The sequence below is a fragment of the Nomia melanderi genome, chromosome 13 (genome assembly GCF_051020985.1).
Source record: "Nomia melanderi isolate GNS246 chromosome 13, iyNomMela1, whole genome shotgun sequence".
Classification (NCBI taxonomy): domain Eukaryota; kingdom Metazoa; phylum Arthropoda; class Insecta; order Hymenoptera; family Halictidae; genus Nomia; species Nomia melanderi.
The window spans coordinates 5,148,653-5,161,564 of NC_135011.1; the positions used below are offsets into that span (position 1 = coordinate 5,148,653).

Consider the following 12,912-nt stretch of genomic DNA (forward strand, 5'->3'; position numbering starts at 1 on the left):
GGCAGCACTTCAGCTACTTAACAAGCATCCAACCCCCGGCCAGCGACGTTGCCGCACAACCAAACGCCATCGAGCGCGTTTAACCCTTTAACTAACAACTAAACCGAACGCACAACCGTGCTGCGTGCAGAGATGCAAACAGAGGCTTTACGCTATTACGGCCAGACAGCATCAGGAATTCATTACGTGATCGTCGCGTTTCATGTTCGAGAAAATAAGAGGACGACGCGATGACTTTCGCTTGCCAGTTTGTGGAGGAATATTTTGGACTGGTTGAAATGCTTCAAATATGTTAAGATGTTATCTTTCACTTGCCAGTCTGTGGAGGAATATTTTGGACTGGTTGAAATGCTTCAAATATGTTAAGATGTTATCTTTCATTTGCTGGTTTGTGAAGGAATATTTTAGACTGGTGGAAATGATTGAAGCATGTTAAGATGTTATCTTTCATTTGCTAGTTTGTAAAGAAATATTTTAGACTGGTGGAAATGATTGAAATACTTTAAGATACTGACTTTTGCTTGGTTTGAAGGTTTGAATTGAATCTTTTTTAGATTGATTTTAGTTGTTTTTGAGACTATCAACTCTTTGTACTCGAAAGTTTTTGCACGGGAAATATTCAACATTTTCCGACGAGATACAGTCGACATGGGTTGAAACTAATTTAACGATAATTCACAGATAAATTAATACAAACTTTAAACTAATTTAAAATACTAAATATTCAACTATATAGTTTTGCTGTGTCAAATAAAGTGGTGACTGAGAGTCACCTCTCGAGTGCAAAGGGTTGAAGTGTTTAAAATAGGGAACTTATCTAGGTAACAAATGAGTAAATCTGATATCTCGCAAGAATTATGTTTGACAGCTTTGATCTTTTCTAAATATTGTTTAAGACTTTTAGTATGCAACTACCATCTGTTTGAATCTAATGAACAATGTATATTCAATATATAATAAATACAATAAAATTTCTTTTCATATTTGATAGATACCGTGAGTACTGAATATATATGTTTCCTATATCAACCATTTCTTTTCAAATGTAACAAACCATGTTCCAATAATTACGAACAATAGTGCACACACGGGGACCAGCATTGCAACCGCGCTCCCAAAAAATTAAACAGTACCAACCTACATTCATCGTACCCGATCTTCGATCAAACATCCCCTTTCAACCTCCCCGAAAGCCAAAGGCAAACACGTTCGTGCGTGCCACCCTCTCGCCCATTCACCGAGTACACACACCGAACGCCTATACGCGTTCTTCGCAACCTACAACCGACCAATCACACACACCGCCCCAAAACAATCAAAAACAGAGAAAACAATGATAAGATTTCATCAAACACACGGAAAACGTGACCTAGATTTAATATCTCCTGCCTTCGACAAAGCATCTCCTTTAAATTTCCATTGAAATTCGAAGAGACACGAAGAGCATCGTACAAGACACCTTCCAACCCATTCATTAAATGCACACTTCGCACGCCAATGGGTGTTCTACGTAACATACAACCTTAAACCTCCAAAAACAACGAAGACAGTCACAGAATTCAATCAGAAACACGCAAGAATCGACCTACGAACATCCCCTTTAAATCTCCATCAAAATTCGGGAAGACACCTCACGCTGTACGTGCCACCCACACTCCCATTCATCAGACCTAGAACACCAATAGGCATCCTAGGCACGTTACAACCGACCAACCAGAGGCAACCCCTAAAAGCAATCAAAAACAGAAAGAACAATCACACAATTCTACTGAATAGATACAAGACAAGACCTACACTCAACATCCTCAATCTTCCATCAAGCACTCGCTTAAAATCCCCCTCAAAATTAACGAAACACCTCACGCCGACCATGCTACTCCTACACCCATTCATCAGATGCACAGAGAACGCTACTAGGCGTCCTCCACAATTTACAACCAGCCGACCATACACAACCCCCAAGAATACGCGAAAGCAAAGGAAACAATCACAAGAATCCAACACGCAATGCTAGGCCTACAACCGATACCCTTCGAGTCCCCATAAAAATTCAACGAACCACCTCACGCCGACTATGCCACCCTTGCACCCATTCATCCGACACACGCTGTAAACGCCACTAGGCGTCCTCCACAACTTACAACCGTCCGACCACGCACAACCCCCAGGAACAGCCGAAACCAAAGAAGACCGAACACACGCAAGACTCGACCTACATCCAGCACCCCCTCGGATCCTCATCAAGATTCAAAAAAACACCTGGCGCCGTGCGTGCCACCCCCACGCCCATTCAGTAAGCACGGCCAGCGGCCGCCGATAGGCGTTTCCCGCACGCATCGACCGCTCGCCGCCCCCCAAGAACGTAGAGAATCACCTAACCTAACCGCCGGCTGGGGGTTAGGTTGCCGACGTACGCTCCCTGAACTGGCGTGCGTTCCGGTGTTTTTCCACGGAGGAGTATCTCCCGGTGCGGCCGAGCCGGCGGATCGATCGTCGGCCCTCCGCCCACGAGACCTCCGAGAGCCAGGAACGACCGTTCTCGATACGTCTCCGCGACTCCGCGCGCGCGAATTCGTGTACGCGTCGCGTCAAGAAGGAACGTCGCCTTTCGCTGCGTTTCTACTTACGTCGGGGACGCACCTGGCGGCCGCACATTTTCCCAGCGTGGTCCACGGCGAACCTCCGCGGCGAGGTGGACGAGCAACACTGGATCGTGTTACGGTGGCCGCGTACGGGGAATCCCCGCGACACCCGCGGGGTTGGCCAGCCAACCCACCTTCCACGCGGTTGGCTGCGGCGAACAGCACCACGCAGAGCCGCGAGCCGCGCCACGGACACGCGCAAACTGCTCCGGTCACCCTCCTCTTAGCTGAAGCTCGCTGTTATCGTCCCACGAAGATGATTTCCCACCCCCTGTCCGCGTCTTTCTGTCTCCGTCCGGCTGCCGGCGCTCTTTTCCCCTCTCGCCCTTGCTACCCCTCTCTCTCTGTCTCGATAGGTTGCATATTTCCGTTCGCTCTTGCTAATTCTCCTTCTCTGTTCCGCTGGGTTGCATTTTTTTCTGTCGCCCTTCCTACCCCTCTTTGTCTATACAGTTGCCGTTGCTTTTTTCCTGCGCTACCCCTTCCACCTCTGTTATATACTGCGTTTTTTGTTATGCTCTTCCCAGTCCTCTTGCTCTCTCTTGCTATTGTCGGTGCTTCGTCTTTCGCTGTCCCTACCCCCTTTCTATGTTGCCGACGCTACCCTCGCCGATCTTCTTTCTTGGGGTCGCTGATGGCACTTTGTTTTTCTCCAGCGTCAGGCGTGACGGTGTCATTGACGGGGTCACCTGAGGGTACAGCGCAGTTCAGAATGAGGAGAGATGATGGTTTTCAGTGTATAGGGGTGGAGTTTTGTTTAGGCTTCGGAGGGTTGCAGATTTTTTGAAATAATTGTCGTTTGATCTTTCTTCTTTTAATCTGAGCCTGGAGAGTTTGGGGATTTTTCGACTGTTCTGGGACAGGTTTTGAAACAGTGTCTCTCAACCTATCGCTTCTATTCGATTTTTAATGGACTGCGAAAGGATAGCTGCTAGTTTGCGTCGGGACGAGAGAAGTGGTTTCTATCGAAGGTGTCAAAAGACACCTGAAATTCTTACTTAAAATTATTTTCCTAGTTAAACTATTTGTCGTCAATTGAATTTTGGACAATTTACATAATTTATTTTATAACCGTTACTGGAAAAGTCGAATAGTCGATTCAGAATGTATGACTAAACTCGGAGAGTAATTTTAATTGAAGAATTCCAAAGGTGTCTTTTGACACCTTCGGTAGAAATAGTGTTAATTTGTGACAGATTCCGGGGAGTTGTAGAATGCTCTTGCTAGCTCGAGAAACGAGACTTCTCACAGAGAAGTTACCGACAAATATAAGTATGCAGACTCATGCTTTTATGGTCTGACTTTGGAAGACGAAAATCAAGGGGGAAACGAAGATTTTCGTGTTTACGTAATTGTTTCAGTTGGACTGTACTTAAACTCTCTTTACACAAGTATTTCCTATCCACTTTTAACAAGAAAGATATTACCTCTCTGTCAAACGCGATTAGACGTAGTAATACAAGCAACCGATTTATGATACTGATCGATGACCAATTTACAGATAATCGGATATGCTTATCACTTAAATAACAAGGGAGACGATAATCCACTGACTTACTGTTAAATAAGACCCTAAGAAATACGTGCAATTACTGACAGTCTAAATAAAAAGACGCATTTCATAAAACATTTTCCACACTTCAAAGTTTAAGCGCCAAGTACCAAAAACCACTAAATTTTTACGATTATCCTCGCCAACGTTCTTCAATTAAAAATCAAATATTCCTCACATTTTATTCCCGTCGAGCTAAAACACTTTTCAGGACTCAAAATTGAAGCACAAAGTTTCAATAAAAGGATAACCAAACTTCTTCCACCGTCTTCAACACAAAATTCTTCAGTTCGAAACTATATAACTGTGTTATTTTCCCCAAACTAATACACGAGACCACGAAACAGCAGAAGCAATCGGAACTTAATCACAAATCAAATAATCCTGAAAACTTCGATAATCATTCCATTACCTCTCGAGCCACTTCAATCGATTCGAGCACCGGAGATCTCAAGGGAACACGAATTTCCACTTCGAAAGAAATTTCCAAAGCACACGTCAGTCACTCCGATAAAACCGCGGTGAATAATGTTTTCCCAGAAACCCGCGTTGCGAGTAAAGCGAGCGTTGCTTCACGAATTCTCGAAACGAGATTCCGATCATCACAAAGAATCGTTCGACCGCGTCGTTACAATTTCACCGAGCGCGGCGGACTGCGAGTGTCCGGCTTCCTCCGTGCCCACGGTGTGACTGATTGTGAAACGTATTACGTAGAGTGCCTCGGGCGTGCGGCGATAAGAAATAATCGTGGTAGCTTCTAATCGGAGCAGACGACGCGCGAATAATTCGTGCCGCTCGTAACACGGTCGCCTAACGACCGAGCGCACAGTGCGGCTGTTTGTGGACAAAACCCCTAAATTCGACTATCCACGTAACCAACATTGAAGGTTACCAATATGTTGGTCAGTGGACCGTGCTATACAAAATGATTTTCATTTAAAAAATAACGATTTTATACAAATAGATTCTGTTTCTCTATTTACTCAACGTTGGAATCGAAAGGTAAAATGCACATTGTCACTGAAAAAACTTCGTAATGTTCCCATAATGTAAAAAGAAATATAATCACCATAAGCTTAGCTTGATAACTTACAACTTTTGTCTGAAGCCTTTTTTTGTATCAGTAATACTTTTTAAGTTATTGAGTTTTGTCCAGAGAACCGTCGTTTGGACGCACTGTGGACAAAATCTTCAAATTCTACCACTCACGTAACGAAAATTGAAGGTTACTAATATGTTGGTAAGTGGACCGTGCTATACAAAATGATTTTCATTTAAAAAGTAACAATTTTTACGAATAAATCCAGTTTCTCTATTTATACAACGTTGGCATCGAAACGCAAAATGTCTATTGTCACTGAAAAAACTTCGTAATATCCCCCTAATGTAAAAAGAAATATGACCACCATAAATTTAGCTTGATACCTTAATACCTCTGTCGGAAGCATTTTTTTCTATCACTTATGCTTTCTAAGTTATTGAGTTTTAACCAGAAAACGGTCGTTCGGCCGCACCGTGGAGCGGCATGAATCATTCGCTCGCTTCCGTACACAAACCGATCAGATAATGGCTGCCGTTTCCACGGCGCTGGTTTATGGCCTGCCCGGCAAGAATCATTTACGCCTCCGACCACGTTAAACATTGATTACCTAGCGCGCGCGTGTGTATACTGCCGCTAGTGTTCCGCGTTCGAATGATTCTAGGCTGACTCTACGTCGCCGCCGTTGAATCGTCGTCGCGGTAAAGTCATTAGGAATGATCGTGGCTCGATGACTAACGATAACTTCACCGTTAGATTCATGGAACGAGAATTGAGAAACACTGCCGGAGGAAAAGTGTTCCGTGTTTGTACAGTTATCGTTTGTTTGCACTACTAGTTTTCTTTGGGTCTGAAGGGCGTCGAACATGCAGAAATTAATCTATTCTGTTCGTACTCGAGGATCGATGTGGAGCATGAGTGTTTCGTTTGGTGCGTTAAATGTTGATACTCTTCAGTTGATGAAATTTAGAAATTTGTCGAATTAGGAATACAGAAATACTGAATTTCTGTGTTTAATAGGATCAAGATTTACTTTCGTGTGATAAAAGAAATAAGATTTTTTATTCGTGCGTTGAATGTTACTATTGAATTACTATAAGAATTTCTTTCTATTAATTTAGAAATAAATCTAGTGAAACATAATTGGATAATTCTGATTATTTGTTAGATATACTCGCGGGGAATATTCTGTAAGTGGAGTACTCTGCGAACTCCGCGGATTAGTTTTCGATTTATTTTCGAAGTACCATTTGAAAGTTGACGAGGTAACGAAAGAATATTAAAAGATCGTGAAAACTCGGAAATATAACGTGCGAAGGGTTGGTCCTTCACGCCTCGATTGCTAATCTATGCTTCATTATCCAACGGGAGAAAACAAGAGAATAAAAATAAAAGGAAACAGTATTTTTATAGAGAAACGTTCGATCCTCTAAAAGTTGAAGTCGAATCTCGTTTCAAAAACAAAATGCACACTGCGTTTCGATCTACGTCGAACCTGAAAATTGTTCCTCGCTGCGACGACTCTGCCAAATGGAAAAAAGGGGAACGCAGGGAAGAAACGGGAAGAAAAGGGAATAAACAAAAGAGCAGGTGAAAAAAACAGCAATAGTTACGACAAGGAGAGACAAGGGGGCTGAACCAGAGTCTCTTTTGTTTCGTTCGTCCGTTTCACCTCGTCGACGAACGCGCGGAACGAATACAAATCGGAAATCCGTTCGGCTAAACTGCAGAGACGCAATACGAAGTACTATTTTATCCGAGGAAAAAGAACAATGCATACAAGACTCTCGGAAGTATTTTAGGAAAAACTACCGACAATTGTAAGAACTCAGTAAATATAAATATTCCTCATTCCCGTCGACGGAAAAGAAGAATGTTTCTTAAAACAATCATTTCAAATTAACTTCAGAATCTCAATTTCAACCCTTTGCTCGATCCATTGATTAGTCGTGTTATCTCTACTCAATAGAATCGATGGTCCAATCAATATTTTACTAAAAAATAATGATTGTACGCAGCGAAAAGATTTTCGAGTGCAAAGGGTTAACTTCGAATAGTCGAAACTGTACAGTAATTATAAATTATTACAATTGTAGAATTCCGATTGAAATATTCAATGTTTAAAGGAGGATAGATAAATATCTAAAATGAATACAGTTTCTTTCCATAGGAAATCATTTGCAATAAATGAAACAGTTACGAGCACGGTCGTAAAATAAATAACGCGGCAATGGATTAATTAATTGTCCCCTTCTCTGTTTTCCCATTCCCTCGCGTGCGCTTCGTTACTTTCGTTCCCCTCGAGCAGCTACGCTGGGCACAAAATTGAACCGTTGTTGCTGTATGGTTGTCTTGTTTTTTGGGATTTTTTTATTTAAAAAAATACAGGTCGAGTACGCGATACCACGATCCATCTGGCTCCGGCCGCGGCCGTTCAGCGACCGGAAGTTCGTTCTCCGGGCAGCGGCGAACGCGAACTGTCGGGATCCTATGTGATTTTTGTATCATGGGATTGATCGATAGATCGTCCGTTTTCATACTGCAGACCGTCACGTTGCCTGAAGTATTTTTTTTTACTGTTCTGAGCATCTCTCGTAACAAGGGAATGATTTTCAATGTTCGTGCTCCACTTTAAACATTTCAGTTTCCGAATTTCGATGACGATTATAAGAATCTCTGAGCGCAAGTCTACGATCAATTCTGGGACGATTAACTTCGTTTTTCCTCGAATTATTCATTTGATAGTCATTAACCCTTTCAGTGGAATTATCAGCAACAATCAATGGCCGGCAGATGTTCGATATGGCCGAGTGTCGATTTATCCCGACACGTGTGACGTGAACCGCGTTTTTGACTGATTGTATGTCAAACAAATATGCATTTGTAATTGATAACCTTTCGATTTTATCGTGTGCTGTATTTGTATCATCTGATTTCTATAGAAATGCGTTGGTAATATTATTAATACAGCCATTAGAATTAATTTGCGAGATCTATTATGCTTATGCGATCGTTAGACACTCTGCCGTTAATTGTGAACCAATAATACCGAAAAGGTTGAGCGAATTTACTGAAATAAACACAGAAATGACAGTCGAAAAGATTTTCCGTTATTATTAGAATATTGTCTTGATTCGTGAAAATATCATTTACGCAGAAACTGTTTATTATTGATTATCCATTGTTTGTACGTATCCGTTTCCCTCGATTATTCGCGTGGCCAAGCGAAAACACGTCCAGGGACCCCGAAAATTCGTCACTCGCCTCTGCGTGAGTGATACAAGTTATGTTATGCGCCGACTGCGGACGTCCATGCGTTCTGGGCATCCTGTGAATCGAACGAAGTCCAAACTTCTGTATAGTCTAACTTTCGCATGGCTGAAAGACACCGTTTGCGATTGAACTGTTTGAAAATCAATGAATATTAGCTGCAGTAAAAAGTTCTTCAGTACAAGCTTTACTTGGCTGGACAGTTTCGTTTCGTCGCAGCCAACGAAGTTTTATAGGGATGGTATTCGGAGGATTCCAGAAAAATGGCGGAATAGTATGAACAATGCAGGTTGCATCGGATAATTAATCGGTATTAATATTAAGGATCGAATATTGACAATTATTTAGGAGTAATTGTCTAATATCGATAGTTAATCATGATTAACTGCCTAATATTGATAATTAATGAATAATTGTCTGATATTGACAATTAGTTATTAATTGTCTAATATTGATAATGAATAACGATTAATCATCCAATATTAACGATTAAATATTTGTACGTTATCTGAAAGAAAACGTTGATTTCACCGAGGAATCGGATGGAACTTTTTACTACATCTAATGGGTCGCCTCTCGACGAACGAAATTTTCATCGAAAATGGATCTGTGAAAATGTTACAAGGTGAAAGGTTACAGAAACATCCGCAGTCTGGTCATGTACTTCCTCCACACAGTGGATTCTCGAAAAATGAACACTTCTTTTCAGGACCGAGCTGCACCTTCGTCGAGCAACGGAAATTTGAAGATTGTCGGAAAAGAGGGGCGAGATGCGTGGTCTCTGGCACGCTGCATTAAATACGATATCATACACGTCATCGAAAACAATATAGAATACTTAACAATCGAAAGATTCAATTTCAAAACTCCTAATATCCTCGACGGAAAATTTCATTCGTACGTTGTATCTATAAATTTCGATAATATTAGAGAAACTATCGTCCCAGCGAAGGGTATAAACGTGCACAGTTTCTGTCGCGGTTTCGTTCGGAAAGACAAGAATTTTGTTACAGTACTAGAATTGTGAATGAAAAATTGAATAACGATCGAGTGGCTCGGAACAACAGCGAGCTAAAATTAATTGAACACCAATATCACAATTACGAATATTTACAATGAATAATTAATATGATCAACATCGTTACTATTTCATTGTCACCAATAATATGAATAACATTACGAATAATTATATTCATTTGATTAATCATGAATATTCATAATTGCAATATTAACACTATTAATCCAAGAACATCTCGCGAAACCTGTTTCCCTCGAAAACACAGAAACAGCAGTGTCATTATTCCAAGCCAATCTATCCAACGACCAATTGTCAAAGGCCAAATCGTCCGATTCCTACCGATCAAAATTTCCCAACCGATCGACGATAGAAAGATGCTTCCAAGAAACTGAAAATCATCGAAACGCGTTTCTCTTTCACGGTTCCCCGCGGTCGCTGCTCAACGGAGGGTCCAGCGTGTACAATGGCGTCTTAGGAACAGTCAATGAGAAGTCGATTGCAAAGAAGAAACATTAAAAGAGAAAAGAACGAGAAGAACGATTCGTGTATCTCGGCAGTCGTTTCGACGGGATGCGACGAAAAGTTCGCGTGTTCTGTATCCGTGTGTATTATATACGTGTGTCTGTGGTGTGTATCTGTTTGTCTCTTTTTTGTCCGTGTGTATATAAGTCACTGAAATACAATGATTACAGCGATGACAATCAGGCTCATACAATAAGCAATTCAACAATCGAACTCCGTGTGAAGATTAGGCAACGCACTCGCAGCACATACCTGTCGTAATAATAATCGACACAATAATTACGAATTAATACGTGAACCGGTGACAATAATAGCAATAATTAGTCGCTAAATCGCTCTATCCCTCTCATTCAACCATTCTCTCATTTTTTTTCATTCGCCCTTTCTCTCTCTCTCTCTCTCTCCCTTCCTCTCTCGCTCTCTCTCTCTCTTTCACTTTCTCTCCCTCTCTTTCTCTCTTTCTCTCTTTTCTCTACCGATATGTTAGTCCAAAGAATGGTTCTACCACTTCTGTATAAACACAGCGACATTGAAACATCATTCGTATTATGCGTAAAAATTAATTCATTATATTTATATGTATATTTATATATATATTTATACATATACATATAATATGTACAGGGTGTCTCGTACTACGCAGGACCGGTTTCAGGGATTTATTTCGGACCTGAGAACGGTTCAAGGGAGTCTATAAGCAGGTGCACTTGACTCCGTTTTATCCGGTCTCGTTTTAACCATTGTTTCGACCGAGAATATTTTCGCCGAGATTTCCTTTCGCGAATCGGACTTCCGGTGGCCACGTCGGGAACGAGTTCAATACACTGTAACGATGGAATAACGTTTCTGAAGTCAATATATATTTTTTAGTTTAATTTATCATTCGATAGTTCGTATTTTTTAAGCTAATTCGTGATCTATAAATGAAATTTATATTGGACTTCCTATATATTCGAATTATCAGGTCATTCCGCCATTTTGTTTGAGGATCAATAAAGAATTTTGTGTACTCTTTGTTTCGGAATCTTATAAAGTGAAATAAGGTTTTCAGATAATTTTAACGACAATAGGAAACATTGGAACACATTGTATTACAGAATAAATCAAGCACGATCGTGCAAGTTAGATTATTACAAAGAAATAAATTTGTATAGAATTTCTTTTGTCTTTTTTCCCGAGCACCTAATCAGTTTCTGAAGCCAATCCCACTTATTACGCGACACCCTGTATACGTATGATATAAAACATTTGAAAAAATCACAGTTACTTAAAAACATCTTAGTACACCGCTTCCCCTTTCTCTCCGCTCTTGTTCGCCGGTTTTTCGTTTGTTTCTCGTCTGCCCGTTTTCTTCTCCACTTACTCTCCCTTCCATATGAATATTCAGTGGATGATAAACGGCCGATCATAATATACATTGTCGACGATTACTTATAGAAAATAAAAACTGCAACGATGATCGTTAACAATTCCCTTTTATTCCAGCGCGAATCAACGACAGAACAATTGAAGTTTCCGCTGAGTAACAGAGGAAAATGGGAATTCGAACGCATTCATTCAGATAAATTACTTGAAAATACTTTCCGCGCAATTTTATTAAGCTGTTGATTCCGAATCGTCAGGTTCCATTGACAAACGCCCTTCGCAAACCGGAAACACTAATAGTGACGAATCACAGAGTCCATTGTACTGTTTTTTCCAAAATGCTGTCCCGCTCGAAGCGAGCAATACATTACCACTAAACGTACCGGCACTTTATACATATCAATTCCTACCGTAACCAGTCAAATAATTAGCTAAATAATTACCTAAAGGTTAGTTACGAAATAAAGGTAAACAAGTGAGACGATAAACTTCGTTTAGCGGAAACAAAAACCAAAGTAAAGAGAACAATGGGAAAACCAGTTGAATGGGTAAACGAAAATACAGAATTTTAAACCGGTCATTTAACTGCTACAGTAAAAATCGATTAGCTCCACTAATCGCGTCGAATCGCAGGAATTGAATGAAATATTCATCGGCATTATTCAATAAATTCTTCGTAAATGGCTAAAGCTTCGCATTTTCTTACTACACCGAAAGTATCCGAAGAAACGACGGATATCCATATCCAATACGAACGGCCGATTTATCGTCCACGAATCGATCATCCGATTTTCTTCGCGTTAACGAGCATCGTCGAACAATTCGAGAAACGGCGACTCGCGAGTCACCACGCACACCTACGGCCTCATCCACGCGGAAGTCGACAACGTTGCAATCAAACGGGGACAACAAAGCATTCCTGCGCGTTCCTCGAACGCGACCGCCATTTTGTTCCTGACACTCGTTCCTCTCGCGCGTTTTCCCGCGCGTTTGTACTTCCGTGCAACCGTTATCGCGAGTGACACGCGAGACTTCCATTCGTCGCCGCGTGTGTGCACGAGATAAAAAAAAATAGAAAGAGTCTAATTTTCCCTCGCAGGCTGGAACCGTTTTAAACGTGCCGGAAGTCTGGACGCAGGGAATTCGCGTACCTCTCGAACGCGCGCCGTTTCGTTCCGAATGAAACGGGAAGAACGAAATTCACATTTTGCGCTGCTCGACGGTTGACTAGTCGCACGAACACGTTGCGTGTTTTGTTGAACGAATGAGCAATGCAAAGATATTGATACACCTGAAGTAAACCTTGGAGTGGTTGAAGAAGTTCTCGTCCACGAGAAGGAATCACTGATCATTTGATCGTTTCGTGTTTACCTTTGAATTCTTCTGAACACAGGGTATAATCATTGACAATAGAACTACCGTTTGAGTCGGAATGACTCGTTCCTGATTCCTGCTTTTGCAATTATTGCAAAGATACCGACGCTTCTTCGAGAAACGATGGAAG

The 12,912-nt window shown here is 41.3% G+C and overlaps 1 protein-coding gene across 5 annotated transcripts in view; it reads right to left on the reverse strand.

Annotated features, from left to right (window-relative positions):
• Positions 1-12,912, reverse strand: part of LOC116431611 (uncharacterized) — a 41,491-nt gene that overhangs the window by 23,351 nt on the left and 5,228 nt on the right. The window contains exons 1-2 of one of the 5 annotated variants that reach the window (XM_076373337.1): positions 4,201-5,212; positions 2,641-3,331 (exon numbers count right to left, since the gene is read on the reverse strand). The exons of 1 other annotated variant lie outside the window; for it this stretch is intronic. The gene's annotated coding sequence lies outside the window, so the exon portion shown is untranslated. Of the gene's footprint in view, positions 1-2,627; positions 3,332-4,200; positions 5,213-12,912 lie in introns of those variants that run through there. 3 more of the 5 variants (XM_031987304.2, XM_076373336.1, XM_031987305.2) reach the window with 3 other exon arrangements.